Below are 21,617 nucleotides of genomic sequence, written 5' to 3' on the forward strand. Positions count from 1 at the left end.
ATTCGTTTAGTCTGAAATAAAGTGGTTTTCAGCCACTAAACCTAGCTGCACCTTCCCAAAACAGTTGGCCAGAGATTCCGCGTAATCAACTTAACGGCAACTGCAAACCGGAAAAATAAATTCTGATTTTCGTTATTTTTGTGAATTCCTTTTTTTTTTTTCAAAACGTGAAGAAAAATGGACAAATCAAAAGTCCTTTGCCCAAATTAATGCAGCTGTTCCAAATTTTGCGTAAAAACGGTTAAAAGCTGAAGGCGAGAGGTGTACCTAGCATTTCATCGATATTAAAATGTCGCTGAAACTTCCAGAAAACACTAGAGGCATCTGCTCAGAGATCGTTTTCACGTGACGTCACATCATTTCCGGTCGCCATATTTGTGTATAACCCAGGGTAATATTATATATGCAAATAATAAGCACATCAACAATTTCTGCCTGTAAAAATTAATACTACAGCAACGGAAGCAAAATTAAGTACCAATACTACTATCAGTATCCATCCTCCTCTTTCTGAGTACGCCAAGAAGTAGGACAACGTTATTTGGAAAAAATTTCGGCGATTGGAATCGATCCCGTCCTTATTCAGAGTAAGAATTTTCAACCAGACTGCTTGCCCCCAGTTGAATCTACAGATCTCCTTTTCTATCTGGTTTTGGAGACGAGCTTCTACACGCAACAACAGTTTAAGGCTTTCCGAAGCTTGAAAGCCTACAATCAGATGGTTTCGGGATTTATAGCCAGCGTAAAAGGCCACATAGTCGCAAACAAATTTGTTGTGTTAGCCAAGGGGAGACATTCGTAGAGAATGAATGACTCTTTGATCCCTATCTGGATTATAGCAGAAAAGGAGGGGACAATTTTATCCACTCATTGCGTAGGTTGTAAGGCCGGACTAGCTGAGTCATGCCCGCATATTGCAAGCGTTTTATTTTACGTAGAAGCGTGGACGAAGATAAATGGTAGTCAAACTCTTCCGATTGCGTGCCGACGTCAACAAACACTCTTGAGTCAGTTTGTGTGCCTTTCTCTGTGGGCTTCTCTAGACTTTCTGCTTCGCTACCTTCGAAGTTTAAATCTAAACTTTGCTGCCCCGTTTCGCTAAATTTGAAAAACTTCTCCTCCCTCTCAGACTCTAGTACTTTCACCCTCTTGGCAAACGCCGGCTTCTTCACGAATTCGCGTTCCCTCGCCCTCTTACTTGTAATTGCTGTTTGTTCTCGATCCGTACGGCCAGTCTCCTTATTATGTCCTAAATTAAGAGTTGAGACCCAGTCAATGTTAAATTTATCCCATGATTTTGCGGCCTTTCCAGAAACAAAGTGTTTCTCACGCATGCGATCGTTTTCCAATATGGTATCGGTGAGATCGTCTCTGCTAATAGCAGAAATCTAGCGCGATCTTCTTTCTGCTGACAATTCTCTGGCTTCTTTTCCTTGTTTTCCATTATCGAAGGTACTTTGGCAAAATATAATCCTTTATCCCTTCCACTTCTATTTTCACAGCCGACAATCAAGCACAAAACCATCTTCTTTCAAAGGACGCAGTAGATTTGCATGCGATATCTGTACACAATTATGGCGGCGTAGCAACAGTTGTCAGGGTTTTGGTCACGTGAGTGAAAACGATCTATATGCACGTCTCTCACCATTTCCGTTCTAAGTCATGTTTTGAGTCTCAAAATAACCTAACTTGATCAAATTTGATTTAATTGGCGTTTATTGTTTCCTTTTTTATTTTCAGTCTGCCTCCCAAATTATAGTCAATCGGCAACCTTATCACAAATTTTGAACTGCCAACGGAAAGAAACTAGGTAGTTTGGAAAAGATAGAATGCCGGAATTCGGAACCGGAATTCGGAACCGGAATTCGGAACCGGAATTCCCGGAATTCCCGGAATGACCGAAAAGTAACAAATTTAAAAAAAAAGTAAATAAATAAATAAATAAGAACACTGATGATTAAAAATTAATGGTAAGTTCAGAACTTAATTAAATGATTCAATACGAAAATTGTCTCTGAGGGTCCCGAAAAAAAAACACTTGCCGGCACTTTTCATGGAGATGCACGTATTAGAATTTAAAAAAGTCTGCGTCAGGCCAGTAGCCCATACAGCCTAAGCGACGAAATATTTCTACTTTCCCTTCCCCCTGGATGGGATGCTAGACTATCACATGGTTACTCCTCGTTTTAAATTCGCCTCCACCCATTTACACGCCTATAGGATGTCTAGCCAGGGCGCCATGACCATTATGCCTGGACGCTTTTCCAGTCGGAACCATTGCAGAAGTTTAAACAAATGCAATATTTCCAATTAGTTTAATAGTTCAATTGTAAAAAGCTCCGAACTATTACAAATTAATACTCTACCTTAAATAATTATTAACCACACAATGGGAGCTTTCAAAGCAGCTACCATTAAGACCAGCCGTCTACAGTTAAAATTGAGAGATCGTCAGTTACTCGACACCTTTTCGCGTCTATTATAAATACCTTGTTTAGAAAAATCCATCAGTACAAGATATATGTTTAAAGGTATATATTCAAGGTATTTATAATAGACGCGAAAAGGTGTCGAGTAACTGACGATCTCTCATACATACATACATTCTAACGTATACATACTTTATTTGTCACGTAGATGGATAAAAGGCAGCTAAAAAGCTGATATGGACCTACAAACTAAAGTGTATCTACAAAATTTAAATAATAATAATAACAAACTTGTGAATTTATGGTAAGTAAGAAAAGATGTAATACCTAGTAAGATAATTTACGGTTAATTGACTGTAGTGTTAAAAATAAATAAAATAAATAAAAATAGTAAAATAACATTCATATATGTAATTTCAATTTTAACTGTAGACGGCTGGTCTTGATGGTAGCTGCTTTGATAGCTCCCAATGTGTGGTTAATAATTATTTAAGATAGAGTATTACTTTGTAATAGTTTGGAGATTTTTTAAACTAATTGGAAATATTGCATTTGTTTAATCTTCTGCAGCTGGAAAAGCGTCCAGGCCTAATGGTCATGGCGCCCTGGCTAGACATCCTATAGGCGTGTAAATGGGTGGAGGCGAATTTAAAACGGGGGGTAACCATGTGATAGTCTAGCATCCCATCCAGGGGGAAGGGAAAGTAGAAATATTTCGTCGCTTAGGCTGTATGGGCTACTGGCCTGACGCAGACTTTTTTAAATTCTAATACGTGCATCTCCATGAACAGTGCCGGTAAGTGTTTTTTTCCGGGACCCCCAGAGAAAATTTTCGTATTAAGAATTTACCATTAATTTTTAATCATGAATGTTCTTATTTATTTACTTTTATTTTTTTTAATTTGTTACTTTTCGGTCATTCCGGGAATTCCGGGTATTCCAAGTATTCCGGTTCCGGTTCTGAATTCCAGCATTCCATATTTTCCAAACTACCAAGAAACTATTACTTGGCAGCTTCCGGAACACACTGTGCTGGGTTTGTTCACTACGTCAACCGCAAGCGAATTGTTAAAAAAATAGATGTAACTGGTACACTTAAAATTCTCAAGAGTTTAACCATTCCTCGCCAATTCAGAGACGATTATAAAACTTGGCAAATTAGAGGAGTTTCAAAAATTTTTCACCCTAACAAGAAATTTCTGTAGGCTTATGTTTTAGACGTGAAAAAATCGTAAAAATCGTAAGAATTAAAATCTGGCAACGTTTTACTTAATTCCTCATCACCTCTATAGCTAATTGGATTAAAATTTTCCAAAGATCAGCCCCATAGAAACACAATCTGCATGAGGCACTTGAAGACTGCAGTAGTAATAAGCCTCTATGGCTGTGTTTTTCGTAAACAAAAATGTCTGCGTTTTGTAAACTGGTGGGACCGTAAATTCGCCAAACATTTGACCATGTCAATCATTATAAGCTATTTTTACTGCATAAATTTAGACTTTTCCAGATAAGCGTTGTAGACTTACTTTTCGTAATTCAGTGACAGAACTTATATTTTGTTAAAGACACTAAGGATGGTTTTATCGTTAGGGTGACCTTGAAGAAAAGAAAGGCTGCCATCTGTTTTCCAGTGCAATCGAGAAGAGTGCCGAGCACTTCCTTGAGTAGAAAAAGACGGGAAAGAAAAGTCCTGATGCTCAGCCCGACAACATCGAGAATAGGCTTCTCCGCTGAATCGGCTGCGGAGAGAGAACAAAATCAAATGACTTGCGCAGTACTTCGTTGAACTCTTATAATTGGATTGAAGTTTTCTTTTCTACTGTTCAATTAGGGTTCTTAGAAAATGCAATTAAAAGGTCACCAATCGTCAGAATAACGTTTAAATAAACTTTGGATCTTTCGCAGACGAGAGTTCCCCTATTTAAGTAGCCAGGTAAGAGTGGGTGTGTATAACAAGTTTGAGCCTGTTCTGAAATCGCAGGAAATGTCTACCCAACCCTCGACTACGCATGCACGGATGGAATAAATTAATTTGGTCAATTTGATCAAGACTCTCAGTAGATCTAGGATGCCGCAGAGGGTTGAATGCTTTTGCAAGTAGTTCCTTTCCTTGTCTCGCTATTAACACAACTCTTTCCTGAAAGATTGTACTCCACTTTGAGCCACTTTTATTCATTTAATTCTGGATTAGGAACGCCACGATCATACATTTTCACTGCCATTTGGTGTTCTCCTCAATTTAAACGAAATCGTCTGTTTCTTGGGTGGCTGAACGCGCCTAAAAATTTCGTTTTCACCTAGAAAATAAAAATTCAAAAAAATCTATATACATAATAAGTATAAATAAAAAGATATCAATATATACGTATGGATATATAACTGCAGACAGTACTTATTTTTGTCAGATCAAATTTTATTTACAAGTTGTTGTTATATACAGTGATTGTTAATTTGATTGAAGATGATTAAATGATTTAGCTATGGTGATTGGAATCACAAGAAATCAGGGGAAGTTATGTCAATGAAACTTGAAAAGCGAAAAACCGCTGTGCTGTAAGGCTAGCGGGAGTGATTACAAATCGTAGGTATACAAGATTTATCAAAGTGTTCCAGGGGGGCTGGGGGTCCTGTGGAGTACTTCAATTAAAAAAACCCCATCAGGGCGAGGGGATCAAATTTTGAGTGTAAGGGTCTGGTTTTCGTATGTACACTGAACGCTCCGGTGAGTCCACAAAGTAGCGAGAATCGCGCGCGGAGCAAAATTGAAAGCGGCGCTGATGCGAGAGCGAATTCGGGCTTTGATTTTAGCGATGATTGTTTCATTAAGTGTAACCCAGACAGTACTGTTTCGGCCTACTGGACTTCCTCAGTATAGTGCTAAAAACTAGGCGGAGGCGAACTGATATGCTTACCTCAAACGATTCCACACACGTGGTACCGTTTAGCCATGCCAGAGTGCTCAAACTGGAAATCATGAATTTTGATATTTTGGCGAAGGACAAAACAGACTACCATTGTAAAATCAAAGAGTCCTTACTTATTCAAGAACTTGAGCCAGCTTTCAACGTGAACGTCTGAAGTAAAAAGCTGTTGCTTTATTAATCTGCTCTAGTGTTATTGTTTATTTATTAAGTTTTTCGCTTAATCTTGGTTCCAGTCCCCTCACCTTAGTTATATATATACATAGCTGTTTTAAATTTGAACGGTTACTTTTGAAAATGTATGTTGAGTACATACGAAACGTCAAGTCATAAAATGTGCAAGTTCACTCTGTTTATCACTGCTGTTTGTGTCTTATTTTTGATCAAATTACGATGGCCCAAGAACAAAAGTATGTATTAAACAAAGGAAATCCTAGAAAATCGATTAAACCTTCAACAAGGGATAATCAAAGATCTCTCTATTAAATTGTTAGCAAAATGGTGTTACCTTGCGAGTATCGTTACTAGCTCGCTGCATGCAGATTATAAAGAAAATCTAATGACTAGATTTTCTACAAAGAAACAAAACCGATTTTAATTGCTCATTTATATCTATTATGTCGCCATGGCAACAGCACATACGTCAGCCAAACTATCGAAAAAACAAAGTTTGTGTTGTTAACTTGCTTGCTGCCAATTTTGGCGACCGAGAGATCAAGGGTTTTAGAGAAAATGGTGAAAGAAACGAAGGTATCAAAAACTGTGTTCAGCCACCTTAACAATGATGAAAAAGAGTACTTTTTTGAAAATATTCATTTTGTGAACAAACTTTCATTATTGATTCTGATCTCCTAACGGCTTTAAGATATCTTCTTGCCATGGCCAACGCTAACTTTACGTTCGCTGTATAATTATCATTTGTCATTTTGTTGGTGATCCTTTATAGCAGAGGCACAAACTCAGGTAAATTTCTTTTCCATCAAACCCTTACTTTTGTGTTTACTTCTAAGGTATACCTGGCCTTTTAATGATTGAATATTTCACAGCTTCCTAACCTGAGCATTTTCTTTTGTTCTTAGAAAAATTCGAGAAGGAGAAAATTCTACTTATTTCATTGTCGAAGAGTCTGAATAAAACTGAATCGAAAGTAATATATGTAAATCGTATCAAATCACCTGCTAAATACCTTTACTTTTTAGAACTCAAATGCGTTAATCTTTAAAATTGTTTCTGCATGAGATGAACGTTATTAGGAGGTTATTAAGACTTCTTACAGACACGAGTAATCTCTATTGATTTGAAGGACGCCTGTATCCCCTTTCCGGATTTCTGATTGGTTGAAAATTTTAATACTTGACAATTATTCACCAAAGTGGAGTTGAATAGTGGTGGATATTAACTGAGTCGCGAAGTGGCGAGATAATTATCCACCACTTTCACCGATAATGAGGTAAATGATTGCTTTAGTATATAATACGCAGAAACCCCCCTCCCCCCCCAAAAAATAGGTTATTTCTGTAAATATGAAAAAAGGTAGGAAATTGATTGCCATTTTTAAGCGCCATTTTGTCTCTTCGGCTGCTCAGAGTTGAATGGTACTTGCTAATCACTTCCGAACCAGCCAATCAGCAAGCGTAAAAAACACTAATTTACCAGGGTAGTATGTACTAATCTGATATTGTTCTTCTCTTCTGTGCAGCGCTTCAAAAATGTGGAATTTCTTACGGCAAGGTAGGATGTTATGCAGATAAACGTCGACCATTTAGAAACATGCTTCGTGACCAGAGGAAAATATCGATTGGCAAAACTGGAACGAATTTCTAGAACGGTAAGTAACAGATAGTTCAGAAAAATATCATATCGTCTATTCAATTGTCCTAAGTCGTTCCTCACGTGAAAGAATGGCACGATTTGCAAGGTATCTGGTGTTTAACAGACAATAAGAAGTTGCCATAAAATCTGTGCTTCTAATTTGGTGCTGGACCGGACATTTTCACTTAACTTTGCCACCCGTGATTCCCTGCGGTAGGTCTGTCCTTCCGCCCTGCTATCGAAAGCTTTATTCAACTGAAAATACAGTCAAATTTTCTTTCTGAAACAATACCATTTACTTTCAATCAAGGTTGACAAAAATGTTTTGTGTGCACAAGCGCGAACAAGAGCACCACTGATGGTTACGTATATTTCGGAATTCAATTTTGGGCAGAGTGCTGGGCTGGTGAGAACCCGGATGTTGCCTACAATTCTCATGGCCAATCAAATTCCTGCTTCTGTCAAGACTTTTTGCCATACGCCGGAGTTTCATCGAGCTGTGCGGGTGCGAAAGACGTTAACTTCGCGTACAAAGTTGAAGAAGATCAGCCTTCAGGTGGTAATAAGAGAAATATAAATGTTATTTGATTATTTCAAATGGATTGCTCTTGTCCAAATTAGCAGCTGAAAACTTAAGCCACCATATATCATTCTATAAGAAATATGTACCAATCCTCGGGAGGATCTTTATTTAATAATTCTGCAAATGTTAATTAAGCCTGAGTGATTATTCAGGCAATAAATATGCAATATGATCAATCGACTTTTGACCAGTCGTTAAGTTACCATGGCTTTATATTGGATAAGTTTCGAGGGCCATGAAAAGTTGAAAAACAGTTGTTACAGGCTTGAGCTCAAACTTCACCAACTTTCTTTAGTTGTATCAACTTAGTATCCTGATTTTTTCTGTATATCCCTTTCCTCTTTTTTGTCTCGGAGGGGGAGGGGGGACGGTTGGGAGAGAGACAGTAGAAACGAGTTAATGATGAGTGTCACGTTTCTGTTGCCATTTTGGATAACAGTTTCCAAGCAACGCCACCTTCTTGACATTAAGACTACTTTATCCTTTTTGTTTTCTTTGTAGCTTGCGAAGACCAAGATCCTGTAATTGTGTCGAAATGCGAAAAGGAGTGGTCTCTTTTGTTCCTTTTCATTAGGGTTCGTTTGCGTATTTGTTCATCTGGACCAGTTTTCAGGTGGTTTTTCCAATCCTTTTCGCACGATGATAAGAAGATAGGGACAGTTTTTAAACTGTGTTTCATTAAAATCAGTTTTGCGGCACAAGTTGTTTAGCCCATATACATGAGACAAATAAATGTTTTCACCTTTTTTCATGATCGTCCACAATAATATCTTGCAATAATGAATAAGGGAGACCATTAAAGGTGTGAAAATCTGTAAACAGCGCAAAACATTGTTGAGCTTCCAGTAATTAAAATAAAAGGAAAAAAATTTGTGACAGTTATGTACATGTGGCCAAAATGTGCCCTCGGACTTGTAATCTGTGTCGAGACTGAAGTAATAAAGGTTGCGAAGTAAAAAAGGGTTTACCGTGAAATGCATGCGAGCCTTGGCATGAGTAGAGTGGCTAAAAAGTGACAGAGACAAGGAACGAGTGAGTGCAATTGCTGGGTGATTTGCTTATGAAAATTAACACTGAGGGTTTCTCTTAAACGAAATCGAAACTGTTAAGAATCCCTCATTGCTCTCTAAGCAGCTTATTACTAAACCTTACGAGTTACGATGAGTTTCCATCCCAAAACGTTGCTTAAAAGAGCATAGTGCGGTTTTTCATAGTTTTGCAAAATCCACTCCTTGGCCAGTACAGACGTAGTATTTGAAAGAGAAATATACGAGCACTTGAAATAAACTGTTGATACTATGAACGCGTTTCTTTTCGCTTAACTCCCACCTAGAATTTAAGTTTGTGTATCAAAATAAGATTTTCAAAAGATTTGAACTTTACTTGTGGAGGATCCGGCTTAAAAAGAATAGCATATTTGTCAAAACTGATTCACCACGATTCATAATTTGCCTTTTTTGCTCAATCCGGTCCTTTTGATTTTCAGTTGTACATTGCAAACAGTGAAACAGAATTCAAATAATGGAGAATAATGACTCATTCTCTTTTCATCCATTGGAAAACACCTTAAATGTAAGTTTTAATATTGATAATTAAGACCTTTGTTTAGCCCATGTACCTGAGACAAATAAATGTTTTCACCTTTTTTCATGATCGTCCACAATAATATCTTGCAATAATGAATAAGGGAGACCATTAAAAGTGTGAAAATCTATAAACAGCGCAAAACATTGTTGAGCTTCCAGTAATTAAAATAAAAGGAAAAAATTGCAATTTTTAATCTTAGATTCTATCTTCGATTGAACGATGAAATAGCGTTAATTAGGGGATGTGAGTTTTCCATGATGCAATTATTGTAAGATAGCCAAAATGAAGAGCCGCAAAATTTCGGCTGAAACCTCGTCTAGAAAATCGCCTTTTGGTAACAAAGCTTGCAGTTGAGTATGGATTGCTGCCCAAGAATGCTCTGCCGCTTCGACTGCCTAAGTCAACGATTTATCGTTGCGACGGTTACTTAGCAAACAGGATATAGCATTTTGGCACTTGGCTAAAAGCCCTATATTGCTCACAAGCAGTTGTGTTATCTTCTAACTGCAATACGAAAGCTTTTCGCGATGACGCGCGTTTGTGATATGATTACACGGCGATCACCATGAAAGCCTCGTTGAATTTCGGAAGGATTCACTGAAATCAGCACTTGTTTAAACAACTTGTGCCGCAAAACTGATTTTAATGAAACACAGGTTAAAAACTGTCCCTATCTTCTTATCATCTTGCGAAAAGGATTGGAAAAACCACCTGAAAACTGGTCCAGATGAACAGATACGCAAACGAACCCTAATGAAAAGGAACAAAAGAGATCTCGAGCTGTTTCGTGATTAATTAATATAGATTTTACCTGTACCGAAATGACAGCTTAATTTTAGAGGGTATTCTTTTAAAATGAAATTATCTGAGAGAATGATATAAAACTAGAGTCGTTCTAGCTTTATATAGCTAATTTTTTGAAAAATATTATCTATTAGGAGCTCGTCTAATAAACAGGCTGAGATTTGGAATGAAGTTCTATGAGATGATTCAAGAGTTTAAAACGTGTGAACGTGTGTACGTGTGTGTTTTTTCAAACTTCGGTTGTTTAGCTGTATATATTTTCATATTTACATTTGGGAAAAAAGTGTAATTTTTTTCGCAGCTTCTCTGTAAAGTTTACTTTTCCAGAGAAAGACAAACTTCGAGAATTAATTAACAAGACTTATTTACCTGGGATGGTAAAGAGAGCCTTTTTGACGATACCGATTGAGTTTCGGAGAATTCAGAAACTCAGATGGAAAGTCAAAGAATAAATACACCCATGGGTGAATTTCTGTCAACCAGGAATGGAAGTGCATGAGCCCCTTTGACACTTCCGCGGATGAATTAGACCTAATATTTACTTTTTTGTGAGTAAACACTTCAGATTTGAAGATACGACGAGATTGCGAAAACGTTTTAGAACGATTTTCAATTAACAAAATCCGCATAAGATTATATGTCGATGTTGCAGACAAGAGCGGGTAAGTGAAAGTAATAAACCAAGACACAGAGTTATCATTTCTAACTTGCTGGAATCATTTGTAATCAAATCCTAATTCAAGATTGGTTACTTCCTTGCCGTACACGAAATCAGAACCCGTTTTATCTATAAGCAATTCTAACCCAGGATCAATTTAACAAATTTATGAGTGCTAGTTTCAAGAAACAAATGCAAGTTTTCGACCTTAAATCCTTAAAGCTAAGTTGTTGTAAAGCAAAAAGTGATTTTCGCCTTTAGATATGAAAATTCCCAAGATAAGTTAACTAAGAACATTTTCCTTTTCGTTCGAAAACAATTTTAGTTCGGGGTCGATAACATTTTAATACAGCCGGGTACTTTCCCAAAGCTTGCATTTTTCTCTACGTCTCATGCAGTTTGTTCTCTATTCTCATCGTTGGGATTAAAAACCTTCAAGACATCGCGGTCATCCTGTCATAAAAAAGAAAGTTCATATGTGACAGAATCTTTTCAAACTGATTCGAAATGGCGAAAGGTTTACCTTAAAGTTATCAAATGACCGGACGTCCGAGATAAGAAAAAAGGGTTATCTTTAACTTTTTTGCAAAACTAGGTTTGTGGAAACCGATTTCTATAAAACATTCAAAACGGCTCGAAGCGCCACTTCATATTCTGAGAGATTTTAGCACTGAGTTAAAAATGGAAAATACGCAAAACAGATTTTTTCAGAAGTAAATTTTCTGGGAGTCCAAAACTTCTTTTCCGAAGATATCGATTCCCAGTGATAATTTCAAGTATGTCCTTTATTATTTTGCTACATGAAATTCAATCATCATTCAATGATTTTTTTAACATGTAGATATCAGCGAAAATTCCTTGCAGTGATCTGAAGATGTATGACAACTGGTCAAATATGATGATAACATGTAGATATCAGCGAAAATTCCTTGCAGTGACCTGAAGATGTATGACAACTGGTCAAATATGATGATAACATGTAGATATCAGCGAAAATTCCTTGCAGTGACCTGAAGATGTATGACAACTGGTCAAATATGATGATAACATGTAGATATCAGCGAAAATTCCTTGCAGTGACCTGAAGATGTATGACAACTGGTCAAATATGATGTCAAAGCAGAGGTTTTCGTTCTCGAGAGAAATAAGTGTAATTGTAAAGCTCCTATTTTGCATAATTTTCGATCTTGGTCAATCTGTTCCATGTTAAAACTTAGATGAAATAAAACGTTTTATCTTCAATTTTGTTTGATCTCAGACTCGATCAAAATCTGATTTGTCAGAGACTCATTTATTTATTTTTTCCATGCGAGCCAATTTGAAACTAATGCTCTTGAACTGGTCAAACGTGAGCTGCGATTTGCTTGTTACATCTGTTTTGCAATTGTAACGTGAACTTGGCAAGCGAGATAGAGAATGGATAATGGGAACGTTATCTTTTTATTAGCCTTTTGAACGAAATTTTGAAATCCTCTGAATATCCTAACCAATTGCTAAACATTTGAAATTAAAAAGTTTCGTGTGAAGGTGTAGTCTGATCGTCCGGGTGAGTGTAGTCCTGAGAAGGACTGTTGTCGGTGGTAGTGATTGACGTTTCGACAACCTGTGCGGAAGTCATCATCAGAGTCCTCTGATGATGACATCCGCACAGGTTGTCGAAACGTCAGTCACTACCACCGACAACAGTCCTTCTCAGGACTACACTCACCCGGACGATCAGACTACACCTTCACATGTTACCCCCGGGTTCAAACCATTTACTGCATTAAAAAGTTTCGGAACGATAAATATACATTTACAGAATCAGAACCTGTTTTGGGAGCATCCGTATTCGCTTGGAAGAATTATCTTATTGGAAATGGCGACCTCGTTCTAAGAGTCGTCTCTCCCTCTCTCTCTCTCTCTCTCTCTCTCTCTCTCTCTCTCTCTCTCTTTCTCTCTCTCTTTCTATTCCATCATAACATCAAGCCTAAAAAAAGTTTTAGAAATTTCAATAGAAAGTTCATGAACGCAAGTCAGCATGACTAAGCCTTCTGGAAATTTCTAAATTTTAATTTTCAGTCACTCTCCATAACATATCCTCTCTCCAAACCATGAAATATCGTTTTGTTCTCAAATCAACATTGTTGTCGGCGACTATTTTCATCGATTCTCTGACAAATACGACACGAGAAGTATTCAGATGTGTTTTCCTTCTTTGTTCTTTTTAGTCAGTGATTGATTTCTTTGAGAAGAATGTAAGTTTTCTTTTAATTCGTCAGGGTCACACAGCGACTAAAAAGAAAAAAAAAACGCCATAATTTGTAAACGTACGCGCCTAATGTAATTTTACTAGATAGATACCTTATGCTTTCTCTCAGAGCTTAAGTAAAAACTAAACCAATATTGCTAACGGTTAAATTTTAGCATTAAACTTAAAAGAAAAGAAAACAAGTTAACATAATATAATAAACAATCTTCAAAATTCAGTTGTGCCTTCAAAATTTCGATCTTTTACTGGTGGCACTTTTGTTTAGGTTTTCCTCTGACTCAAAAATTGATTAGTTATTAATAAAATATGTAACAAGAAATTACAATTTGAATGAAATCGTTGGCACCGTTAACCTGTCCATGCACGCACTAACATTTGAATTGTGTGTTTCTCATAGAATTTTTTCCTTCACACGCGAAGAGAAGCAAATAACAAACAGTCCAAAAGGTGAGGTGTTTTAAAACCTAATCATAATACGAACTGCCTATCTGTGTAAAGAGATGTCCTGGTTACCAATATCCCACCGCGAGTATCACTGATGCCAGGTAAAAAAATGTTTTAGGTTACCAGAAATATTTCTCTAAATTTCCAAATCGATTGAATGAAGTTGCCGGAATGGTTTAAGGGAGCAGGAAGTCTTTTTTTTGCCCTGTTTTTATTTTTGTTCTAGAGTGATAAGATCTGTAGAGGTTTATCTCGCCTGACGAAACTGATAAACTGAACACAGCTTTTCGGAAACCTTAAGTGCAGTAGTTTTAATCGAGGTTCGAAAAGATTTAAGAAACCCTATTAATGACGTAGGTTCCTTTTCCGGTTTTCTTTGTTTTCACTTTATTTTCTTACAGTTGTCTATGTGCTACTGGTGAAAGAAAAAGAGAAGAACTGAAAAACATTCCAGTATTTTTAATTGCCGAAGCCAAAATGAATATTGTTGAATGACTCCCGAGACGAGGTCGTGGGGATTATTTAACAATATTCACTAAGCCAGAGACGAAAAACTGTTAACTGTTAAACTCATTGCCATAACTACTCAGCGGCCCGTTTCTCGAAAGTCCCGGTAACTTATCGGGACCGTAAAGCAAGATGGGGATTTCAAAAGTTTTGAAAATGATACAATAAAACTATCAGCTAAAGAAAATAAAAAAGAACTTGTTTGGGAGCCAGAACCTGCTTTTCTATCCTTAAATTTTGAATTTAAAACATGGCTTCAGGCCCATTTAGTTACCAGGACTTTTGAGAAAAGGGTCTAGGTGCATTTGAAAAGTAAATTAAACAGCATCTTTTGTTCTCTTCGAAATTGAAGTTTCTGTTATCGGTTTATCTCTTCCTCGATGGAGCAGCTAATACAACAACTTTTTCATTGCTTTACAAAACATTGGTCAGACCACTTCTAGAGTATGCTGCTCCAGTCTGGAACCCATATCTTGTCAAAGATATTCATGCAATAGAGAGCGTGCAAAGACGCGCGTCAAGGTTAGCTCTTAGGCAAAAAAGAGCTGATATGTCTTATGAAGAGCGTTGCGACACGTTACATTGGCCATCTTTGTCCAGTCATACGACATATTCCTCTCTTGTTGAATGTTATAAGATCGTATTTGGCTTATCACACTTGGATTTTGAGGAATTCTTTGAATTTGCGAAAGTCAAATCCACTAGGGTGAATCACTCGTATAAGCTTTATTGTAAATTATCTAGAATCAACTGTTTCAAATATTCTTTTTTTTACAATGTAATTAGTCATCGGAATAATTTACCTAGTAATGTTGTTGAAGCCGGTAGCCTAGAACTTTTTAAATGTAAAATTATTTCTTTTTTAAAGCTATAAATTTATGGTTTTTTTTTTGTTTGTTGTAGTTTTTAGGATAGTTTTATTCATAGGGTTAACCTCTTGACTCTCCCTTTCAAATTTACGTAGTTATATACGAGTTTGAATAAACATGTATGGTATGGTTCGATAACATTGACAAAACGTGAGGCAGCCATTTTGAAATTAAGCGCCCCAGCGATAATCACCTCGCGCCAGGTGATTACGGCGAGATATGACGCATTCCTTAACCAATCGGAGCATGCACATCTGCATCACCAACGGAACAATTATATTTATGATACTTATCTCATTTCTGACATTTCAAACATTTGTTACCCTTTTATACTCCTCGGTAGAGAGATCTAAAGGCACTGTGAGTGTGAAGTGTCTTTGTTGAGAATACAATGTAATGACTCGGTCAGGGCTCGGACCCAGACCTCTCAGTGCAGTGCGGACTACCGGGAATTCTGTCTCTGAAGAATAGCGTTTTCCTATACAAGGCATTAGTGAAACAATTTCTTAAAGCGAAATTTATATTTCGGGCACAGGCCAGTTATACTCGCGTCCACCTGATTGAAACAACATACAACCGGCGGGCTTGAAGCTATCAATCGAAATCTCTCTAGATAGGTAGGGGGGCGCCAAATGTATTTTTATTATTTAGAGTGGTTATTTGTATATAACCCAAAACAAGTATGGTTATATGTAAATAACCACATTGCAGTTTGTTTATTTATAAATAACCAAAACGAGACATTGGTTATTTAGCAAATAATCAAAACATGAATGTGGATATTTGCTAAATAACCAAAATTGCAAAGTGGTTATTTGCTAAATGACCAAAACTGAAAATGGGTTATGTGTAAATAACCAAAACTGAAAATTGTTTATTTGCTAAATAACCAGAACCAGAAATTGGTTATTTGTAAATAACCAAAACTGAATTTTGGTTATTTGCTAAATAACCAAAATTGAAAATTGATTATTTAGCGCAAAATGGGTTATTTACCTAATTTGGTATGGACACGTAACAACCGCGTGACCTGTTTTCCCGCTCATTTCCTACAGTGCATTGCATGCGTCGATCTCTCTCAACATGGCTTCCAACGATGACGTGGTGGCAAGAATTTCTGCTGCAATGTGCAATGCACTTAGAAATTCTCAGCAACAGGTACGTATCAAGGCAGATAGCTGGCGGTGGGTTGTCTTCCGATATGTTGAAATGTCTTGTCGCTGTTATTTCCTAGTTAATGAGTTTAAGGGTGTTTGATGCTAGATTGTACATGTAGTTTATTTTTGGCACACCCTGGACTGCTGCAGAAAAAGAAATAAACTCTTGTTATTGTGTCGTGGTCTCTTGAGACTTATAAACAGGAATTTTGGACTTCTTTCTATTTTTGAACTAGGAAATAACAAAATTGGTTATTTAGCAAATAACCAATTTTCAGTTATGGTTATTTACAAATAACCAATTTTCAGTTTTGGCCATTTAGCAAATAACCACTTTGCAATTTTGGTTATTTAGCAAATAACCACATTCATGTTTTGGTTATTTGTTAAATAACCAATGTCTCGTTTTGGTTATTTATAAATAACCAATCTGCAGTGTGGTTATTTACATATGACCATACTTGTTTTGGTTATATACAAATAACCACTCTAAACAATAAAAATACATTTGGCGCCCCATAGATAGGAACATGATATGAACGTGTTGCTGGAAAGTAAACCTAATTTCCTTGCACTATCGTTGTCGTTTTTAAATTTCCTCACAATTTTGTGAAAACAACAGAGGATTCATTAGTTGAAAGTTATTCAGATCTTACTTTTCAGAACAATTCACCACAAATTTTCAAGCTGACATTTTCGATTTTAACCGTGGAAATCGACACCTAGGGAAAAAAGCCAATTTACTTTATTATTTCATCACTTATCTTGAGAAAAATTATGGAAATTATTAGGAGGAATTTTCATTTGCGCTGTTCTTCAGTCGACGACTAGGTCAATGTCATCTTTGTTTGGCTGATTTCGTCACGAGCGAGTTAACAGAAGACAATAATGTTGACGCACATGCATAAAATTTGTTTAATTACCGTTAAAACATAAATCATTAATTGGCGCCAAGAAGCTAAAATCACCTGGAACTCCGTGTTTTGTGTCGTTTTGGATCAATACATTTAGCATGGGAACTTTGATCAAGTTCAAAATTTGTGAGAGCCATGGAACACGTCTATAGGGATATATGTTTCATGTTCGGGAACATAGGTAAGTAGGAGTTTGTAAAATTTGATAACACGCCAGTTTGTGAAATATTTTAGCTAAATTGAACGCTTAAAAAAAGTACCAGAAACACTTACGCAAATTACTTGTCTGTTATGTGACTACAAAACCATTTTCTTTGCTTGATATCTCGGGCTTATTTGCTAAATAGTAACTGTCTCTTATCCAGGAGAAATATGGTCATCGGTGGAAGAGAAAAAAATTCAAATCTAGCATAATATTTTATTCACCGGAGGTTTTGAAGCGCTTGGATTAGGTTTTTGTCTTTCGGAGCTAATTCTTAGTTGCAACGGCAAAGCGAGTCATTGTATCTAGTTTCAAATGTTTTAAGATAGAAATATCATTTTCTGTTTTTATGTTCTTTGGTAATATTGTGATTTTTTTTTCAGTCTTCCTGTATCATCCTGTATTAACATACCTTTTTATCTATTAATATGAAGTAGTTAGTACCAAGTTAGTATGAAGTAGTTAGTATTGTTTTTGCAAGGACAACGGGCAAATGCCATTTCAAAAGATTAGGGTTAGCATACTGGCAATAATTAACTTTTTCCTCACCAGTCTCCCTCATCAAAAAAGAAATGCTTATCGCAAAGCTAGAAAATCAAGATAGATTTTGTTAACCTCAGAAATAACTATAGAGCAGAATCAAACAAATAAATAGATTTGTTTCCTGTCGGGGTTATTAATTCATTAACAAACTGTAGAAGTTCCTGTTTTGCAGTTTTTCTCATTAAGTCATTTTCTTTATTTTGGATATATCAACAAAGTTGAAATGGTAAATTGGCCACCGTAATGATTACAAAAGCTGACGTTTCGAGCGTTAGCCCTTCGTCGGAGCGAATAGAGGAATTGTGGGTTGTGTGTGCTTTTAAAGGCAGAAAATGGAGCTACGTTATTGGTGGGTGCATGGCAACGAGAAAAACATGAATAAATTAGTGGAATGAAAAGCGTTCATTGATCCCTGTGGGATTTAGACTGCCGGTTTGAAAGATGAGCTTTTGTTCAAGATTTTTACGGCTTTCTGTGCCACCTAAGTGCAAGGAAAGAGCGCAGATTGCCATATGTTGCTTAGAATGATTGGGTAAATTAAAATGTCTAGCGACTGGTTTCGATGTGTCCTTGTCATTCCTTTCCACGTCTCGAAGGTGTTCTCGGAATCGGTCACCTAGTCTTCTGCCTGTTTCGCCGATGTATATCTTTTTGCAATAAGTGCAAGTTATGCAATAGATTACATTAGCGGAGGTGCACGTGAAGTGGTCGGTGATCTTAATGGATCGTTTAGGTCCCGATATTTTATCAGTGTTGTGAATGAAAGGACACGTTTTGCATCGTGCACGAGCGCATTTAAAAGTGCCTGGTTGCTCATTAGTCTGAAAAGAACTTCTGACCAAAAAATTGCCTAAGTTTTTGTCGCGTTTGAATGAAACGAGCGGAGGCTGCGAAAAGATAGTGCCTGTCTCTGGATCGTTTTGAAGTAATTTAAAGTTTTTTAGAATGATGGATTTAACTGAGTGGTTGTGAGGGTGAAACGTGAGAGTGAATGGAATGCGGTCGGAATCTTCTTTATGCGACGTTTGTAGTGCTGAATGTCGATCAATAAGTTGAGCGCGGTGGTAACCCGCTTGAACGACGGAAACAGGGTAACCACGTTCATCGAAGAACTGGCACATTGACTCTGATTTGTGGTGAAAATCAGAGTCATTACTACATAAACGACGAAGTCTTAGAAACTGAGAAAAAGGAATGGAATTCTTAACGTGAGATGGATGAGAAGACGAATATAACAAGTAATTATGAGAGTCTGTAGGTTTGTAATACACACTAGTGCATAACCCGTTACCTTCAATTGAAACTTTGACGTCTAAGAAGGATAAAGAATTGTCAGAAATCAGAGTCAATGTGCCAGTTCTTCGATGAACGTGGTTACCCTGTTTCCGTCGTTCAAGCGGGTTACCACCGCGCTCAACTTATTGATCGACATTCAGCACTACAAACGTCGCATAAAGAAGATTCCGACCGCATTCCATTCACTCTCACGTTTCACCCTCGCAACCACTCAGTTAAATCCATCATTCTTAAAAACTTTAAATTACTTCAAAACGATCCAGAGACAGGCACTATCTTTTCGCAGCCTCCGCTCGTTTCATTCAAACGCGACAAAAACTTAGGCAATTTTTTGGTCAGAAGTTCTTTTCAGACTAATGAGCAACCAGGCACTTTTAAATGCGCTCGTGCACGATGCAAAACGTGTCCTTTCATTCACAACACTGATAAAATATCGGGACCTAAACGATCCATTAAGATCACCGACCACTTCACGTGCACCTCCGCTAATGTAATCTATTGCATAACTTGCACTTATTGCAAAAAGATATACATCGGCGAAACAGGCAGAAGACTAGGTGACCGATTCCGAGAACACCTTCGAGACGTGGAAAGGAATGACAAGGACACATCGAAACCAGTCGCTAGACATTTTAATTTACCCAATCATTCTAAGCAACATATGGCAATCTGCGCTCTTTCCTTGCACTTAGGTGGCACAGAAAGCCGTAAAAATCTTGAACAAAAGCTCATCTTTCAAACCGGCAGTCTAAATCCCACAGGGATCAATGAACGCTTTTCATTCCACTAATTTATTCATGTTTTTCTCGTTGCCATGCACCCACCAATAACGTAGCTCCATTTTCTGCCTTTAAAAGCACACACAACCCACAATTCCTCTATTCGCTCCGACGAAGGGCTAACGCTCGAAACATCAGCTTTTGTAATCATTACGGTGGCCAATTTACCATTTCAACTTTGTTGATATATCCAAATTATTTTGTTACTCCCACCGACGCAGCCCCAAACAGTTTCTTTCGAAACTATCAGCCTTTATTCATTTTCTTTATGCCGGCTTAAAATATATCGGCAAAGCTTAACTTGGATTATTGATTAACTCTAGATCCGAGTACCATGCAGTTCTGAATCCTCTATGTTTTCAAGGGAGAGTCAACTTTGAAGGGAAGACTCCCAACGATCGTTTAAAAGTGGATGTCACACTTTTAAATCAGGTTGCTACTGTGATGTCGAATCTTGCTGAGATCATGTTACCTTTTAAGTTCGGAGAAGTCTCTAGTTTTGTACCGGGTTATCCTTTGATGAGATGATCCAGATGAACGAACTCTAAAATGTGGAAGATTTCTCAAGCCAAAAACTGTCTCTCTACTGAGAATTTCAAAATAAATTGTAATGAAAACTGTTCAGCACCGACCTAGCTGTCCATCAAAGGTTCCGATAACAAAGATCATCCCTGCGTGTCGTCTGTAAGTTCCTATTGATCCAAGAAACTGCTGGTCCCATAAACTGCTGGCTCATGCTTGTCGATAAACTGCTGGCTCATGCTTGTCGATAAACAGACGTTATCAAATGTCCGTAAGCTGTCATGGGAACATCTATTTAATTCTGGTAGTGGTAATACAAAACGCAGACAAACTGTCTTTCTGACAGTGAATAACAAAAGAAAGTGATGAAAGCGCGAGAGTTAAAAGCATTACTCGCTATCCCGACGTCTTCCTGTGTTTTTCTTCGTTTTTTTTTTAAAGCATGATTTCAATCTGTCTGTGATAATGTCTTATATGTTTGGTTTCTCAATTGAATGAGATGGCCCAATATTGGCCTTTTTTTTTTTTTTTTTTTTTTTTTCCAATTCTGCTAGCCTTAATAACCGAAACGAATTCAAAATTCAATGAAACCTCACTGAAACTGCATGACTTGTTTTGCTGCATCAAAGGCATTCTCCCGATGAAACAATCAAATTAATAACGAATGACAGATTACTCATTGGGAAAAGTCACGAATTGCTCAGTTCAATTAAAATTGGTGTCATTCTCATTGGGCACATTTATCAGCTGTATCTGGCCGAAATGCGATGAAACTGATAACTCGTTTTCGTATTTCTTCGCCTGATAAGTTGATCACTCTTAACTTGCGTTTAACCAAACGACAGTCAGTGTTTCTGATCCAAACTGAGAATCTAAGGTAAGAATATAATGATTGAAATAATCGTCATTAATTTTTCTCTGTCTGACTAATTGTTGCAATCACTAGGAAAAATTGTCGAGGGGAACGTTCAGGTCTCCCTAAAGTTTCCGCTCTCCTATCCTTTCATTTAGTGTTGTTATTCTCTTGTTATTTGGAATAAAAGCATTCATTTTTAAAGCACTCAAACTACCACGCTTAAACTCGCCATCTTCATTTTCCTAAACGCGTACAAGTACTACATCGGCTTTTGAGCTTTGCGGTTTTCGTAAATGAAAAAGTGCAGCTTCTGTAAATGAAATGATTTTTATGATTTATCCAACACGAGTTCCTTCCAGCTCAGTATTTGTTGTGCTAATGTTATGGATCACAGGTTAACTACTTTTAAAAGAATTCATGGATATACTTTATCTTACTAATGTATTTCCTCCACTTGACTGTAACTGATAAAAAAAATTAACG

General features: G+C 37.1%; 1 protein-coding gene and 2 long non-coding RNA genes across 4 annotated transcripts in view; all 3 read left to right on the forward strand.

Annotated features, from left to right (window-relative positions):
- Positions 1-10,128: 10,128 nt before the first annotated feature.
- On the forward strand, positions 10,129-12,036 carry LOC148734488 (uncharacterized). Its single transcript, XR_015999175.1, has 2 exons — positions 10,129-10,798; positions 11,636-12,036. It is a non-coding gene; the product is annotated as an uncharacterized LOC148734488 (long non-coding RNA).
- Positions 12,037-12,895: 859 nt separating this feature from the next.
- LOC148734489 (uncharacterized) lies at positions 12,896-15,003 on the forward strand. The gene is made up of 2 exons (XR_015999109.1): positions 12,896-13,492; positions 13,891-15,003. It is a non-coding gene; the product is annotated as an uncharacterized LOC148734489 (long non-coding RNA).
- Positions 15,004-16,844: 1,841 nt separating this feature from the next.
- Positions 16,845-21,617, forward strand: part of LOC148734490 (polycystin family receptor for egg jelly-like) — a 36,620-nt gene continuing 31,847 nt past the window's right edge. The window contains exons 1-2 of one of the 2 annotated variants that reach the window (XM_088753450.1): positions 16,845-17,117; positions 20,080-21,155. The gene's annotated coding sequence lies outside the window, so the exon portion shown is untranslated. The remainder of the gene's footprint in view (positions 17,118-20,079; positions 21,156-21,617) is intronic. The other variant, XM_088753451.1, reaches the window with a different exon arrangement.

Source organism: Stylophora pistillata, chromosome 3 (genome assembly GCF_964205215.1).
Source record: "Stylophora pistillata chromosome 3, jaStyPist1.2, whole genome shotgun sequence".
In the NCBI taxonomy this organism is placed as follows: domain Eukaryota; kingdom Metazoa; phylum Cnidaria; class Anthozoa; order Scleractinia; family Pocilloporidae; genus Stylophora; species Stylophora pistillata.